The sequence below is a fragment of the Heptranchias perlo genome, chromosome 44, assembly GCF_035084215.1.
Source record: "Heptranchias perlo isolate sHepPer1 chromosome 44, sHepPer1.hap1, whole genome shotgun sequence".
Lineage (NCBI taxonomy): Eukaryota > Metazoa > Chordata > Chondrichthyes > Hexanchiformes > Hexanchidae > Heptranchias > Heptranchias perlo.
Genome location: NC_090368.1, coordinates 4,743,152 through 4,756,768, shown reverse-complemented (window position 1 = coordinate 4,756,768; position 13,617 = coordinate 4,743,152).

The window sequence follows — 13,617 nt, the reverse complement described above, 5'->3', positions numbered from 1 at the left end:
AAGTCTCCGGAGTGGGGATCGCACCAGAGTGCTGCCCACTGAGCCACAGCTGACCGGAAAAGTTGCTGTGCTCTCCCAAACTCTGAGGCGATGTGATCAGAGTCGCCTTAATTATGGGAGGAACTGGCATTAAACGTGGCATCGCCCGCACCGTGAGAACAAAGAACTTACTACAAAAAGTAGGAGCTCCACTGCCAGCAATGCTGAATTTAGCCACGTATAATGGAAAGTCCCAGGTGTAGAAATCCCCTTGGGGTGGGGACAAGGACAATACAAATGCTATGTGTAATTTGATCCAGCAACGCAAGACAAAACACAAATAGTAACGGATACCTTCGTGGCAATGCAATGAGATACGAGGTGAAACCTTTTGGGAGCTAATCGATCCTCTTGGCTGGCAGGAGCTCTTTTAAAAATTAACTAGAATAAAAGACAGCAGATCCACGGGGGTCTCCAGTTCAACCTACAAGTGCTGTTCGATTTGGGTTTCTGGGAGACCACTGTCCATAAGCTGTCTCCTGGTGTTGGCGCTGCTAAATCCAGCCTTATCTGGGTGACGCAAGAAACTCTGTTTATCATCTTTTGGAAATTGAAGTGAAAATGCAACAGCTTCGATGCGTCAGAACTGGATTTCCCTCGCTTTTAAGTTATGGAAGTCTTGGATCTGTTGATCATACAAGACCATAATAACAACTTGCATCTTTAACGTCGTTAAAAATTCCCAAGGCGCTTCACAGTGTTTATCAAACAAAATTTGACACCGAGCCACATAGGGAGATATTAGGACAGGTGACCAAAAGCTTGGTCAAAGAGGGAGGTTTTAAGGAGCGTCTTAAAAGGAGGTGGAGAGGTTAAGGGAGGGAATTCCAAAGCTTACAATTAAAATAAACCAATTCCAGACCACGGACAATTAAATCCAACTAGATTCAATTACCTAGTCGTGCTGAGTTAACTGATCTCAGTGCCCTTGGCTGGAGAGGAGACGGGTCGGATTAGTATTCAGTGAAAAGTATGTACGTATATTTGGATGTAGCTCAGGCGATGCTCTCCATGGTAGAATAGTCTGCCAACAGATCCTTCGATCTCCCCTTTCCCCAGAAACACACCCAGTGGCCTCTTAAAACCCATTTACACCGGTAATTTCCTCTATAGCGTGATTGCCCTCTGGTTATGCCTGATATCTCTGCTTGCTCCTAATTTTTTTTTTACTAGTGTCCCATAGGATTTGCGCCATTCATCACAGTGAACAATTAGCCTGGGTCATCTTTGTAAATTCCCTTCAGATAGTGATAGAACGATACAGTGCAGAAGGAGGCCATTCGGCCCATCGTGCCTGTGCTGGCCCTTTTGAAAGAGCTTTCCATTTAGTTCCCTCTGTTCTTCCCTCAGAGCCGTTCAAATTTTCAAGTAACCCAATTCCCTTTTGAAAGTTACTATTGAATCTGCTTCCACCGCCCTTTCAGGCAGCGCGTTCCAGATCATAACAACTCGCTGCGTAAAAAATGTCTCCTCATCTCCTCCTCTGATTTTGCCAATTGTCTTAAAATCTGTGTCCTCTGCCAGAGGGAACAGTTTCTCCCTGACTAGTCTATCAAACCCCCTCGTGATTTTGAACATCTGTATTAAATCTTCTCCTTAACCTTCTATTCTCTAAGGAGAACAACCCCAGCTTCTCCAGTCTCTCCACATAACTGAAGTCCCTCGTCCCTGGAACCATTCTGGTAAATCTCCTCTGCACCCTCTCTCCGAGGCCTTGACATCCTTCCTAAAGTGCGGTGCCCGGAATTGGACACAATTCTCCAGCTGAGGCCTAACCATCGATTTATAGCGGTTTAACATAACTTCCTTGCTTTTGTGCTCTGTGCCTTTATTTGTAAAGCCCAGGATCCCGTGTGCTTTTTCTTTTTAAAAACAGCTTTATCGACTTGTCCTGCCACCTTCAAAGATTTCTGTATGTAAACTGCCAGGTCTCTCTGTTCCTGCAACCCCTTTAGAATTGTACCATTTAGTTTATATTGCCTCTCCTCATTCTCTCAAAACGCATCACCACTTCATAATCTTTGAGAATTCAACTAAGCGGCCTTCTAGTCTTTATACTTGACTCATTATTTACATTCCTTGTGCCTAAAATTATCCTCACTGCCTCTGCAAACTCATTGTTTGGATTGCTCCCATGATCCCAAAGTTATTAAGTGTAGTCTTCAGGTGAAGCGGGGTCAGGGGGCAAGGGATAATTGGACCAGGGTGTGAAGAGCTATTCATTTAAAAGGCATACATTCATAGAATTTACAGCCTAGAAACAGGCCATTCGGCCCAACTGGTCTATGTTGGTGTTTATGCTCCACACGAGCCTCCTTCTACCCTACTTCATCTCACCTATCAGGATATCCTATTCCTTTCTTCCTCAAGCTTCCCCTTAAATACATCCATGCTATTCGCCTCAACCACTCCATATGGTAGTGAGTTCCACATTCTCACCACTCTCTGGGTAAAGAAGTTTCTCCTGAATTCCTTAGTGGATTTATTTGTGGCCATCTTACATTTATGGTCCTTAGTTTTGGATTCCCCCACAAGCGGAAACATCTTCTCTGCGCCTACCCTATCAAACCCCCATCTGTCCTTATTTTTACATAACACTGTCGATATTATTCACAATTAAATTATTATTCATAATTTAATAGCAAAAGTTGCCATGTTGTGAGAAGCAGAGATGTAGTGTTGCTTGGAGCACAGGAGTTTCTCTGCAGTACAGGCTGGGAGACGTAAACTGAGGCATGACAGCACCATCACCAGCAGGAGAACGTAATTATAGTGGTACATAGGCAGTTTCTATTTTAAATGTGGGCATCATAAGTGTGTGTAGATTTTTAAAAATATATTACAGATAGATTTATGATATATTAAAGTTTTGCATATGCCATACACTTTTTGCAAGTGTCATTTATTTGCTATCACAGTTTCCCCATCATACATTCCCTATCACACTTTGTTGATTGGCCCAAAGTAGAACAGCAGCAAATCAGAAGTAAGGAATGTGGAGATCAAAAGCTAGAGAAGTGACTCGAAAGACTACCAGTGAAAAATTTATGAATGACCAGTCATGAGAACCTACCAATTAAAAACAGGTGAAGCAATGGAATCACTCAAAATGCTTTAAGAGGGGAAAAAAAATAATGCGCCATTTTTTTTCTCAGTAACTGAGATTTCCAATGTCCAAAAAAACTTTTTTGGGACATTGGAAATCTCAGTTACTGAGAAACAAAATAAAAATATCAGCAAAAGTTATGTGTTTCACAACAACATGATTAAATCGATCTGTTAATTTGTTTTTTTTGTCTTTTAATACCTTTTATTAAAGCTTTTTCCTGCAAGGCCCCAGCCTGTCTCAAAGCCAATGCTTTGACCTGGATATTTTCCGCCTGAACAGTTGAAGGTCATTACCAACCACATCTGCGAATTCTGAGCATATGCTGTTTGCACAATTTACCAGCAAGCGTCAGTAGCTATCTCTGAAGTGAAGTATCAGGGTGTCTGTCCTCATCCTGTGAGGATTTCTTTTTTTTTTAAAAAAAGGAATTTGAAACAAATTGAATTCTCAAAGTTTTAGTTCAGGCAAGTTTCAAATTTAAAATATAACAACCCCTTTTCTATTATGAAGTGCTTATTTTTTATTTCAGTCAGACAACATTTATGCTTATCAGCATCTGTGGTTTCTTTTCTTAACATTTTGGGAACAGAAAGATAGTTTATGGAGAATGGATTTATTTTTCTCAATAGAAAAGTTGAATAGTACTTTAGTTTATTTTTTTCAAGTGATTTAACCTTAATCTGGAAGAGGAATTTGAATTATCCCTCCTGATTGGCTGCCATTCGCGTCAATCACAGCAAGTCCTTCCCTCCTCATTTTAGCTCACAATGTTGTCATCACTGTATCAGCCAATGAGTTGGAATTGGGGCGGGACGTACAGCAGACCCAGTCTCGTTACTCAGCAAATAAGTACTTGAAAGGAAAAAATTTGCAGGGCTACGGGGAAATGGGACTAGCTGGATTGCTCTTGCATAGAACTGGCGTGGTCTCGATGGGCCGAATGGCCTCCTTCCATGCTGTAACCTTTCTATGATTCTAACATCAGAGCCTATTTGAAACAGAGTCTCTACACACTACAGCAAACAAAGTCTTTCAGCAAACAGAGTCCATCAGCAAACAGAGTCTATTTAAACAGAGTCTCAATGAACTACAGCAAACGGAACTCATGGCCAAAAGCCTACTGACAAAAGCAGGATTATTTCTCCATCAAAATGCAGATAGTCACACAATACAAATAATGTGCGTAAAATCGATCCCAGTCACTTACAGCCGTGCGGTCTCCAGGCGTGATTGACGGGGGAATTACCCAATCATCTCCATTCTGACTGGGACTTGTGATGTCACTACATACAGCCTTAAAAAAAAAAGTTCCCTCCTCTGAACAATGATAATAAACAATTTTTGGTAATTAAAGGTTGTTTTTCTGCTTGGAAACGGACCAAATGTTGACATCTCCGCGTTTTATAAGATCGTTTTTGTTTATTCATGGAAATTTATACTATTAAAGACCGTGTAAACCAGACAAACTTTCATCTGCAACAGCGAATTCCCTCAAAATTGTAAAAAGTTGGATCGCCAGGTGGTGAAGGATGGAATACTGGAGCCTGATCTTCAGTTGCTTCCAAGCCTTTATTCACAGAGATCATCCTTACACATTGTGCACCCCCCAAATAAGCTCCCTCCTATAAATGGATGCAAGAGAGTCCCCATTTGATACCCACCACCTGATATAATTAACACTAATTGATATAAATCACCTGGGTACAATTAACAAAAGTGACCTCAAGATGACTTCTCGAGCACAGGGTTATTGGGAAAGAGCAGGGGCAGAGTGGGACTAACTGGATAGCTCTTTCAAAGAGCCGGCACAGGTATGATGGGCTGATTGGCCTCTTTCTGTGCTGTAAAATTCTGTGATTAAAGGCAGACAGCTTTCTTCTAAGTGAAGGACTGTCAAGGTGCGAACATTCCCCTTGTTATTATGTTGTACAGCAGTCTTGTCATTATAAAATAGTGCGTCCGCTGACTTAGCTTATGGGACATCCGTTGATATATATCTTGAAAATAGCAAGGTCCGAAAAAGGAACTTTGGGACATCCTGCATATAACCGTTATCCTCCCTGAACAGTTCTCATTTATGGATATACGTTTGCTTCTGTTTTTAAGCCAGTTTTCCATGCCTTATGTTCTATTCATGATCATTACGGTACATGTCAATAATGCCATGCCCTATGACGTGCTGTAAGATCTTTTCTACATTAAGGACGCTACGTAAATGCAAGTTGTTGTTGATATAATGTCACAATATAATGGATTTTCTCTATAAAAGAGAAGACTGAGAGGCGACCTGATAGAGGTCTTTAAAATTATGAAGGGGTTGACGGAGTGAAGATGTTATGGGGAAGTCCAAGACGAGGGGCCATAAATATAAGATAGTCGCTAATAAAACAGATGATCTGGTCACTATCGCATTGCTTTCTGTGGGATCTTGCTGTGCGCAAATTGGCTGCCACATTTCCTACATTACAGCAGTGACCGCACTTCAAAAAGTACTTCATTGGCTGTAATGCACTTTGGGTCCTCCTGAAAGGCGCAATAGAAATGGAAGTTCCTTCTTTTGATAGCAGATGATACTTGAAGGGGCAAAATTTTTTATGGGCTACAGGGAAAGAGCAGGGGGGTGCGGGGAGAGGTGGACTGGCTCATTCAAAGAGCCAGCACAGGGCGCAATGGGCCGAATGACCTTCTTCTGTGCCGTATCATTCCACGTCAGGGATTGATTGCAAAAAAAAAGGCTACCTCCACCCCCAAACAAGAGTTGGCTTTGGCGAAGATCAAATGGATGGGGGTGGCGTTTGGGAGGGGAAAACAGTTCTAGTTAAATTTGCAACCCAAAGAGCCAGGGCAGAAAGGATGGGCTGAACGTCCTCCTCCTGTGCTGAACCTACTAATGATAGATAACACAACCAAATTTCCTGCTCCCCAACCTCAAAGGTTGGCTCATTGTTGAAGTCAAGGGGTCTTGTCTTCAATTTGGGATCAAGTCTAAGAAAAGGAGAAGGAGGAGGGAAAGAGAGAGAGACGAGGGAAGGAAAGAGAGACGAGGGGAGGAAAGAGAGAGAGAGAAGGGGGAAAGAGAGAGAGAGGAGGGGGGGAAAGAGAGAGAGAGGAGGGGGGGAAAGAGAGAGAGAGGAGGGGGGAGAGAGAGAGAGAAGGGGGGGAAGAGAGAGAAAGAGAGGGGGAAGGAGAGAGAAAGAGAGAGAAGGGGGAAAGAGAGAGAGAAGGGGGAAGAGAGGGAAAGAGAGAGAGATGGGGAAGAGAGAGAAAGAGAGAGAGAAGGGGAAGAGAGGGAAAGAGAGAGGAGGGGGGAAGAGGGAGAAAGAGAGAGAGAAGGGGAAGAGGGAGAAAGAGAGAGAGAAGGGGGAAGAGGGAGAAAGAGAGAGAGAAGGGGGAAGAGGGAGAAAGAGAGAGGAGGGGGGAGGAATGGTCAGGCCGGAAGTGACCTCACCGTGTGTTGTAGCGGTCCGCGCGCGCGATGGGACCGGAAGTGGGTCGCCCCTGGTTGCGCCTGCGCGCGCGGGCTGCCTCGGCTTCTCGCGCCTTCGGCCAAGAGTTGGGGGGGGGGGGGGCGGGGAGGAGGAAAATTGGGAGAGAACATTCCAGAAAGGAAGAAAGAGAGAGAGAAAGAAAGAAGAAAAGAAAGAAGAGCGGGGGGAAAAAAAATAGTTCGACCTTTAATTGAGGCAGAGGGTAAGTGAGGCGATTATGAGGGGAGGGGGGTTCCTGTCAGCATATTTCCACCAGGGGAACCTGTTCCCCCCCCCACCCCCCCTCGAAAAAATGCTTTTTAATTTGAAGCGAGAAAGCAAACAAAAAAATATTGTTTATTTTGATGAATGCATTTTTTCAAAAATCATCTTTTAAAAAGAAAATAAATGAAGAAAATGGACAACAACGCGGCCGCCATTTTGGGGTCGAGAAAGTCCGAGGGGGGGGGGGGGAAGAGGAGGAGAAGAAAAGAGAGGCGAATAATAACAGAAATGGTTAAAATCACCTGGGCTTTTAGTCAGCTTTTAAAATAATTCGGTGATTATTATTGAAATTGGAGTGATTTTTAAAAAAAAAAAATCAATTTTTTTTTGTTTTGTTTTTTTGTTGAGCTGCAAACGTGCGCCCGAATCCTCCATGTTATCCAGGGACTATTTTCTGTGAGATTTTATTTCAACTCACTTTTCTCCCCCTTCCCTCCCTCCCTCTTTTTTTCTTCTTTCCCTTTTTTTAATCAAATAAACATGGCCGACTGCGACCAGCTCGATTCCTATTGAACTGCAAATACTTTCTCCTTCCCTTTCTTTTGTTGTTTTCTTAAATCAAACCTAAAAACAAGAGCCACAAAAACACAAACTGCAGGTAAATGCTTCTCTTTTTTATTTATTTTTTTTGTTTGTAAACCTGTATTGCATGGATCCCCCCCCCCTTCCCCTTTCAGGCAGCTGTACTTTTTTCTCCATCATCATTATCATCACCACCTCTCCTCAAATCTGTGTGTTTTTTAAAAATTGTATTGTTTCTGTGAGACCGTGCAAAGCAACTTGTGTTTGCATTTTTAAATGAACCTTTTTTAATTCTCTTTTTTTTTTGCAAAAGTGTTTGGGGAGGTGGGGGGATAAAAGTGTTATTTTTTGTGCATTGCTGATGAAGTACTTTTAAAGGTTGTTTTCTCAACCCGTGCAAAAAGACAAGAAGAGTGCATTTTATTCTTAAGCAGCGGCTTGCGGATAATTTTTGTTGCATGCGGCCTGTTGTTACGATCGGGAATTCCACTGCCTGAAAGGACGGTGGAAACGCGAGTCAGTGGTAACTTTCAAAAGGGAATTGGATAAATACTTGAAAAGGGAAAAAAAATGGCGGTGGGGGAGAATGGGACGAATTGGGTAGCTCCTTCAAAGAGCCAGCACAGGCACGATGGGCAGAATGGCCTCTTTCTGCGCTTCACGATTCTGCTTCTGAATGAATTTCACCGCGTGCAAAATTTGCGCTGCATAAATGTTTTCGCGATTGCAATTCCTGTGAAAGAGCCATTTTTTTTAATGTTGTTGTTGCGCTTTTTTTGCGGAAAAGTGGGCGCAGTTGTCGCAACGCGGCCCCCCAAATCCTGGTTGGAGAACTAAAGGAACGGAATGTGACTTATTCTGCCGCTGTAAACCAGTGGGTGGAATAATAATGTTTGTACTGGAGGATGGAATTTGCATTATTCGTGCGTCGTTTCGTTAATGATGTAATCTGCAAAAGTATTGCTGAAATGCTGGTAAATTTTGAGATGTGTGCAGTAGAGAAGTGGGAGTTTAGGATGCAAAAGTCCCTTTAAAATAGTGCAGGACTGAAAAGTGGCGATTATCGGCTGCAGGAAACTTTCTTGAACATATTTGTATGGGAGGCAACTCTTTCCCCAGCCCCCAATCTGATAGTCAAGCAGCCTAGTAACGTTTTGGTGTCTGGAGCATTTTAACTTTTTGTGATACTCTTATATGCATCAGATGCTTCATAAATATTTAATCTGTGATTGTGCTTATTTACATACTTTTAATTCTATTTAAAATGTAATTTGCATTTATTTCACAACCACCATTTTGTTTTTCAAAATGGTGGATTGAGTAGATTTGATTTTGGCACAAGCTTGGTTCTGTGGATCCATTCACATTGTAAGAAAACAAATCACATGGTAGCTCTTGATTGTTTTTCAGGTAAAAATGCTTGGCTGTCAACTTGGTTACAACTTTACAGTTTGTTTACAGTTAAACATTAACAGGTTTAATAGAGGAACCGATGTGATAGTGGATCTCCCTTGGCATTGCTCATTCTAAGGTGGGGGATCGAGTTTTTTTTAATGGTGAGCGTGTCATTCTGTTGGACTTATAAAATTAGTGATTCTCCCGTGGTGTCGGCTACAGAGTTTTATTCCATGCCGCAACTTAAAAAGTACTAATGGCTTTTTTAACAAAAAAAATTGTTGGAAGAAATTTCTGCAGGAGTGAATAATCAGCTGCAGGAAATTTGCCTAGAATAAATTTGCCTATAATTAAGCGTGACACAGGAAGTGTGACGGTGGTTAGCGTGAGCTGGAAATAATAATTGCACTGATGAGGAGAGAGGAAATTGTTTGAAATGTAACCGGGCGGTCAAAATGTAGAACTGTGCTTCCATTGATTCCTGATTGCGCCAATCTTTTTTTTTGTGTGTGACAGAAGTATGCAGGATGCAAAATGTTTTATAATAGCAGATCTCTTTGTGATAAAGCTTGCGGTAAGTCAGTTGATTGTTTTATAAGCATATGAGTATTATACCATGCTATGCAGAATATGTTATGGTAATGCCAAACCAAAACTGTGTGCCTTTAGGCCCATAACATTCAATTGTTAATCTTGGGTCAATCAGTCTAACTGTGAGGGAAATGTAGGGTTGAAGTCAGTCAGAGCTTAATTCCTCCAGTCTGCAAGTCAGATCCAGGATGAAATGTCAGGCTTTTTAAAAATTTGAATGCTAAGTTTAATTTTAAAGTTAAAGGTTACAGATATCCTGACTCCATTTTCTCCATTTAGGGTTAATTTCTCGAGGAATAGAATTGAAAAGCAGAGAGGTTATGTTACACATGCATAGAACCTTGGTTAGACCACACTTGGAGTACTGTGCACAGTTCTGATCTCCATAATACAAAAAGGATATAGACACACTGGAGAAGATGCAATAAAAGATTCACAAGGATGATAACTGAGAAATTATAACTGTCAGGAAAGACTGAACAGGCAGGGGCTCTTTTCTCTAGGAAAGTGAAGGCTGAGGGGTGACCTGATGGAAGTTTTTAAAATTATGAAGGGGTTTGATAGGGTAGACGTAGAGAAGATGTTTGCATTCGTGGGGGAGACCAGAACTGGGCCATAAATATAAGATAATCACTAATAAATCCAACAGGAAATTCAAGAGAAACTTCTTTACCCAGAGAGTGGTGAGAATGTGGAACTCGCTCCCACATGGAGTGGTTGAGGTGAATAGCAGATGGTTTTAAGGGGAAGCGAGATAAACACGGAGTTGGGCCAAATGGCCTGTTTCTGTGCTGTTTAATTCGAAGCAACATATTCTCTGAATCACCATAATTAACGTTTTGTGCGATTCAAAGTGCTAAATAAACTTAGTAACAATACTAACTATATCCAATCCATCTGAATTCTAAAAATGTTACATATATAGCACTTTCTGTCCATCACACTTCAGATCTCATACAGTAATTCAAATTTTAATGTCACGATTTAAAAAGTATTAATGGCTTTTTAAAAAAAATAGTTGGAAGAAATTTCTGCATGAGCTAATCAGCTGCAGGAAATTTGCCCAGAATAAATTTGCCTGTAATTAAATGTGATACAGGAAGTGTGATATGGTGGACAAGAATTGGCACAGACCTTTTACTGTTTTTATTATCAAATAGCCAACCTCCACTGGCACTGACAAGGTAAATCAGAGGATGTACCCTTATAAGGACAGGGACATTATACCATATAAAACACTATGTATTCTGCAGCTGCTGAGGTCTGGATGTGTGTCCCTTTAAGGCTACAAAGTCTGTTAACTAGACACTGGGTGAGTTCATTCAAAATTTAACTGCTATTCAGGCTGGAGCCCTTTGTGGAAAGCTCAATTAGGAGCCTGTAGATATTGTGGCTGTGATATGTTCTGTTTCTGGAGAGTTTTTTTGTACAACTGTCTTTGTTTTTTTAATAATTTACATGGAAATTTGAATTATTGTGCAAAATCTGAAGTATAACAGACAGGAAGTACTGCATATGCACCATTTTTGGAATGCAGATGGATCATAGTGGGTTTATTTAGAACTAGTGGTGATTCAGAGGATATGTTTAACACTATATAATCTGGGCCACCAATGTAAGGTAGTTGAGTGATTGAAATTATTACAAAGTATTATGTGAGTATTGGTGATATTTTTGGTTTCAAATTAAGTGATTATGACATGTTTGTGAAAATTGTGGTGTTGCATACCATAAGAATTACTTTTAATATTATAGAGAGCGGTATCAGTGCACTGTAGGAAGAGTCAGCATCATGCGTTACTTGTGTGATGGCCTTAAATTGCTCCCCTGGCTACGACCCCCCAGCGACAGATGGGTAATGAGCAATGTTCTTGAGCTGGCCTGATTTTCATATGGCATAAACAATGAGGGAGTAGGCTTGTTTATTCTTTGGATAATCCAAAGTATTTGCAGTTGATAAACAATGAGACAGTCTGGAAATACAGCAGGCGATCTTCTAGGGAAAGCCCAGAACAAGGGAACGTAATCTTAAAATTACAAGTAAGGCAGTTAAAAAGCAAATCCAGAGAAAACTTCTCCACATGAAGGGTTGTTAGAATGTGAAAGAAAGGGAGCCTTGTGCTTGTGTGTAGCGCCTTATCACGTCGCTCAGAAGCAACAGTGTTTCACGTACGATAAACTACTTTGAAGTACAGTTATTGTTGTGTGGGCTACTGTGGAATGCACAGCACCAGAATGCGGTAGACTATTCAGCTGTTTGGGGCATCACAACTCAGCCCAGTCCTGTCACTCTACGGCGAGTGACTGACCACCTGACTCCTCAAAGCCTTTCCACCATCTGCAAGGCACAAGTCAGGAGTGTGATGGAATACTCTCCACTTGTCTGGATGAATGCAGCTCCAACAACATTCAAGAAGCTCAACACCATCCAGGACAAAGCAGCCCGCTTGATTGGCACCCCATCCACCACACTAAACGTTCACTCCCTTCACCACCGGCGCACCGTGGCTGCAGTGTGTACCATCTACAGGATGCACTGCAGCAACTCGCCAAGGCTTCTTCGACAGCACCTCCCAAACCTGCCACCTAGAAGGACACACCATCCCGACTTGGAAATATATCGCCGTTCCTTCATCGTCATTGGGTCAAAATCCTGAAATTCCTTACTTAACAGCACTGTGGGAGAACCTTCACCACACGGACTGCAGCGGTTCAAGAAGGCGGCTCACCACCATCTTCTCAAGGGCAACTAGGGATGGTCAATAAATGCTGGCCTCGCCAGCGATGCCCACATCCCATGAACAAATTTTTAAAAATCAGCCTGTGAATCCTTCCACTACTTCTCACTATTCTCCATGGCAAGATTGCAAAGATACAAAAAATAAACCTAATTTTAAATAAAAATCAAAAATGCTGGAAATACTCAGCAAGTCAGGCAGCATCTGTGGAGAAAGAAACACAGTTAACGTTTCAGGTCAATGACCTTGCGTCAGAACCTAATTTTAAAACCTAATTCAGTTGGGCCGTATGGCCAGTTTCTGTGCTGTAAATTCTAAGTAATGTCTGACCACTAGGGTTTCAAGCAAAGATGGTTCTTTGAAACCCGTGAATTACAATTTTCCTCAAGACCTAGATCTGAATTAATCTGAATCAAATTCTAAATAATGTAGATGTAACAAATAGAATTTTGTATATTTTTTGCTAGGCTTGTACAGTGGAATATATAGGTTTGTGTAGATGTGAATATTCATGTCTCCAATTGATTATTTTTTTTTAAAGTGGTTTTTTTCGCACTAATTCTGCTGTTATAGTGCAAATGCAGCTGAACCTGGAGTCTGAGGCCCACTTGATGCCATTATCAACATAGCTGGAATACACTGTATTTCCCCATCATGGAGTAGCAGGATGTAGGTTAACACTCTTCATCCTGCAGATGCGGCGTTTCCAATTCTCTGTTCTGCTGATGTGGACAGGCCAATTAAACGGAGGCCATGGGAGAATCACCATGGACTTTCTCCACACACCTAGCAAGCAGCATTGTCGAGGCACAGGATAGCAGGTTATTACGTGCCCTCCGAGCTTGGGGGCAAGGAAAGATATTTAAAATGCCTTTTGGCTCTTTTTTTTTAAAAAAAAAGAATTCTTGTAGTGAAGACTGGTTTGAACAGGTTCTGTCAGCTTTTTGTCAGAGCAAAGAGTTTATCCTGTGACTTGGATCTGATCATTTGCAGCTTTTTTTCAGATATTTAAGTTTGGAAGGTTGTCGAGCGTGAAGCCTTAGCATCGTGCTCAATATTACATGATTATTACACATGATGTTTATATTACAACGGTGGTAATCAAATTAAATAACACTTTGTTGAATTATCTTAGATACTAGAGCCAGATTGCATGCCCTGAAAGCTTTTCTCAAAATGTTAACTTGTATTGTGCCTGGATGCAACAATACCTCTGGAACCAGTATCGGCAAATGTTTCTTCCGCATAGTTATGCTAAACCTTTACAAAACACTGGTTAGGCTCCAGCTGGAGTATTGTGTCCAATTCTGGGCACCACACTTTAGGAAGGATGTCAAGGCCTTTAGAGAGGGTGCAAAGGAGATTTACTAGAATGGTACCAGGGATGAAAGACTTCAGTTATATGGAGAGACTGCAGAAACTGGGATTGTTCTCCTTTGATCAGAGAAGGTTATGGGGAGATTATATAGAG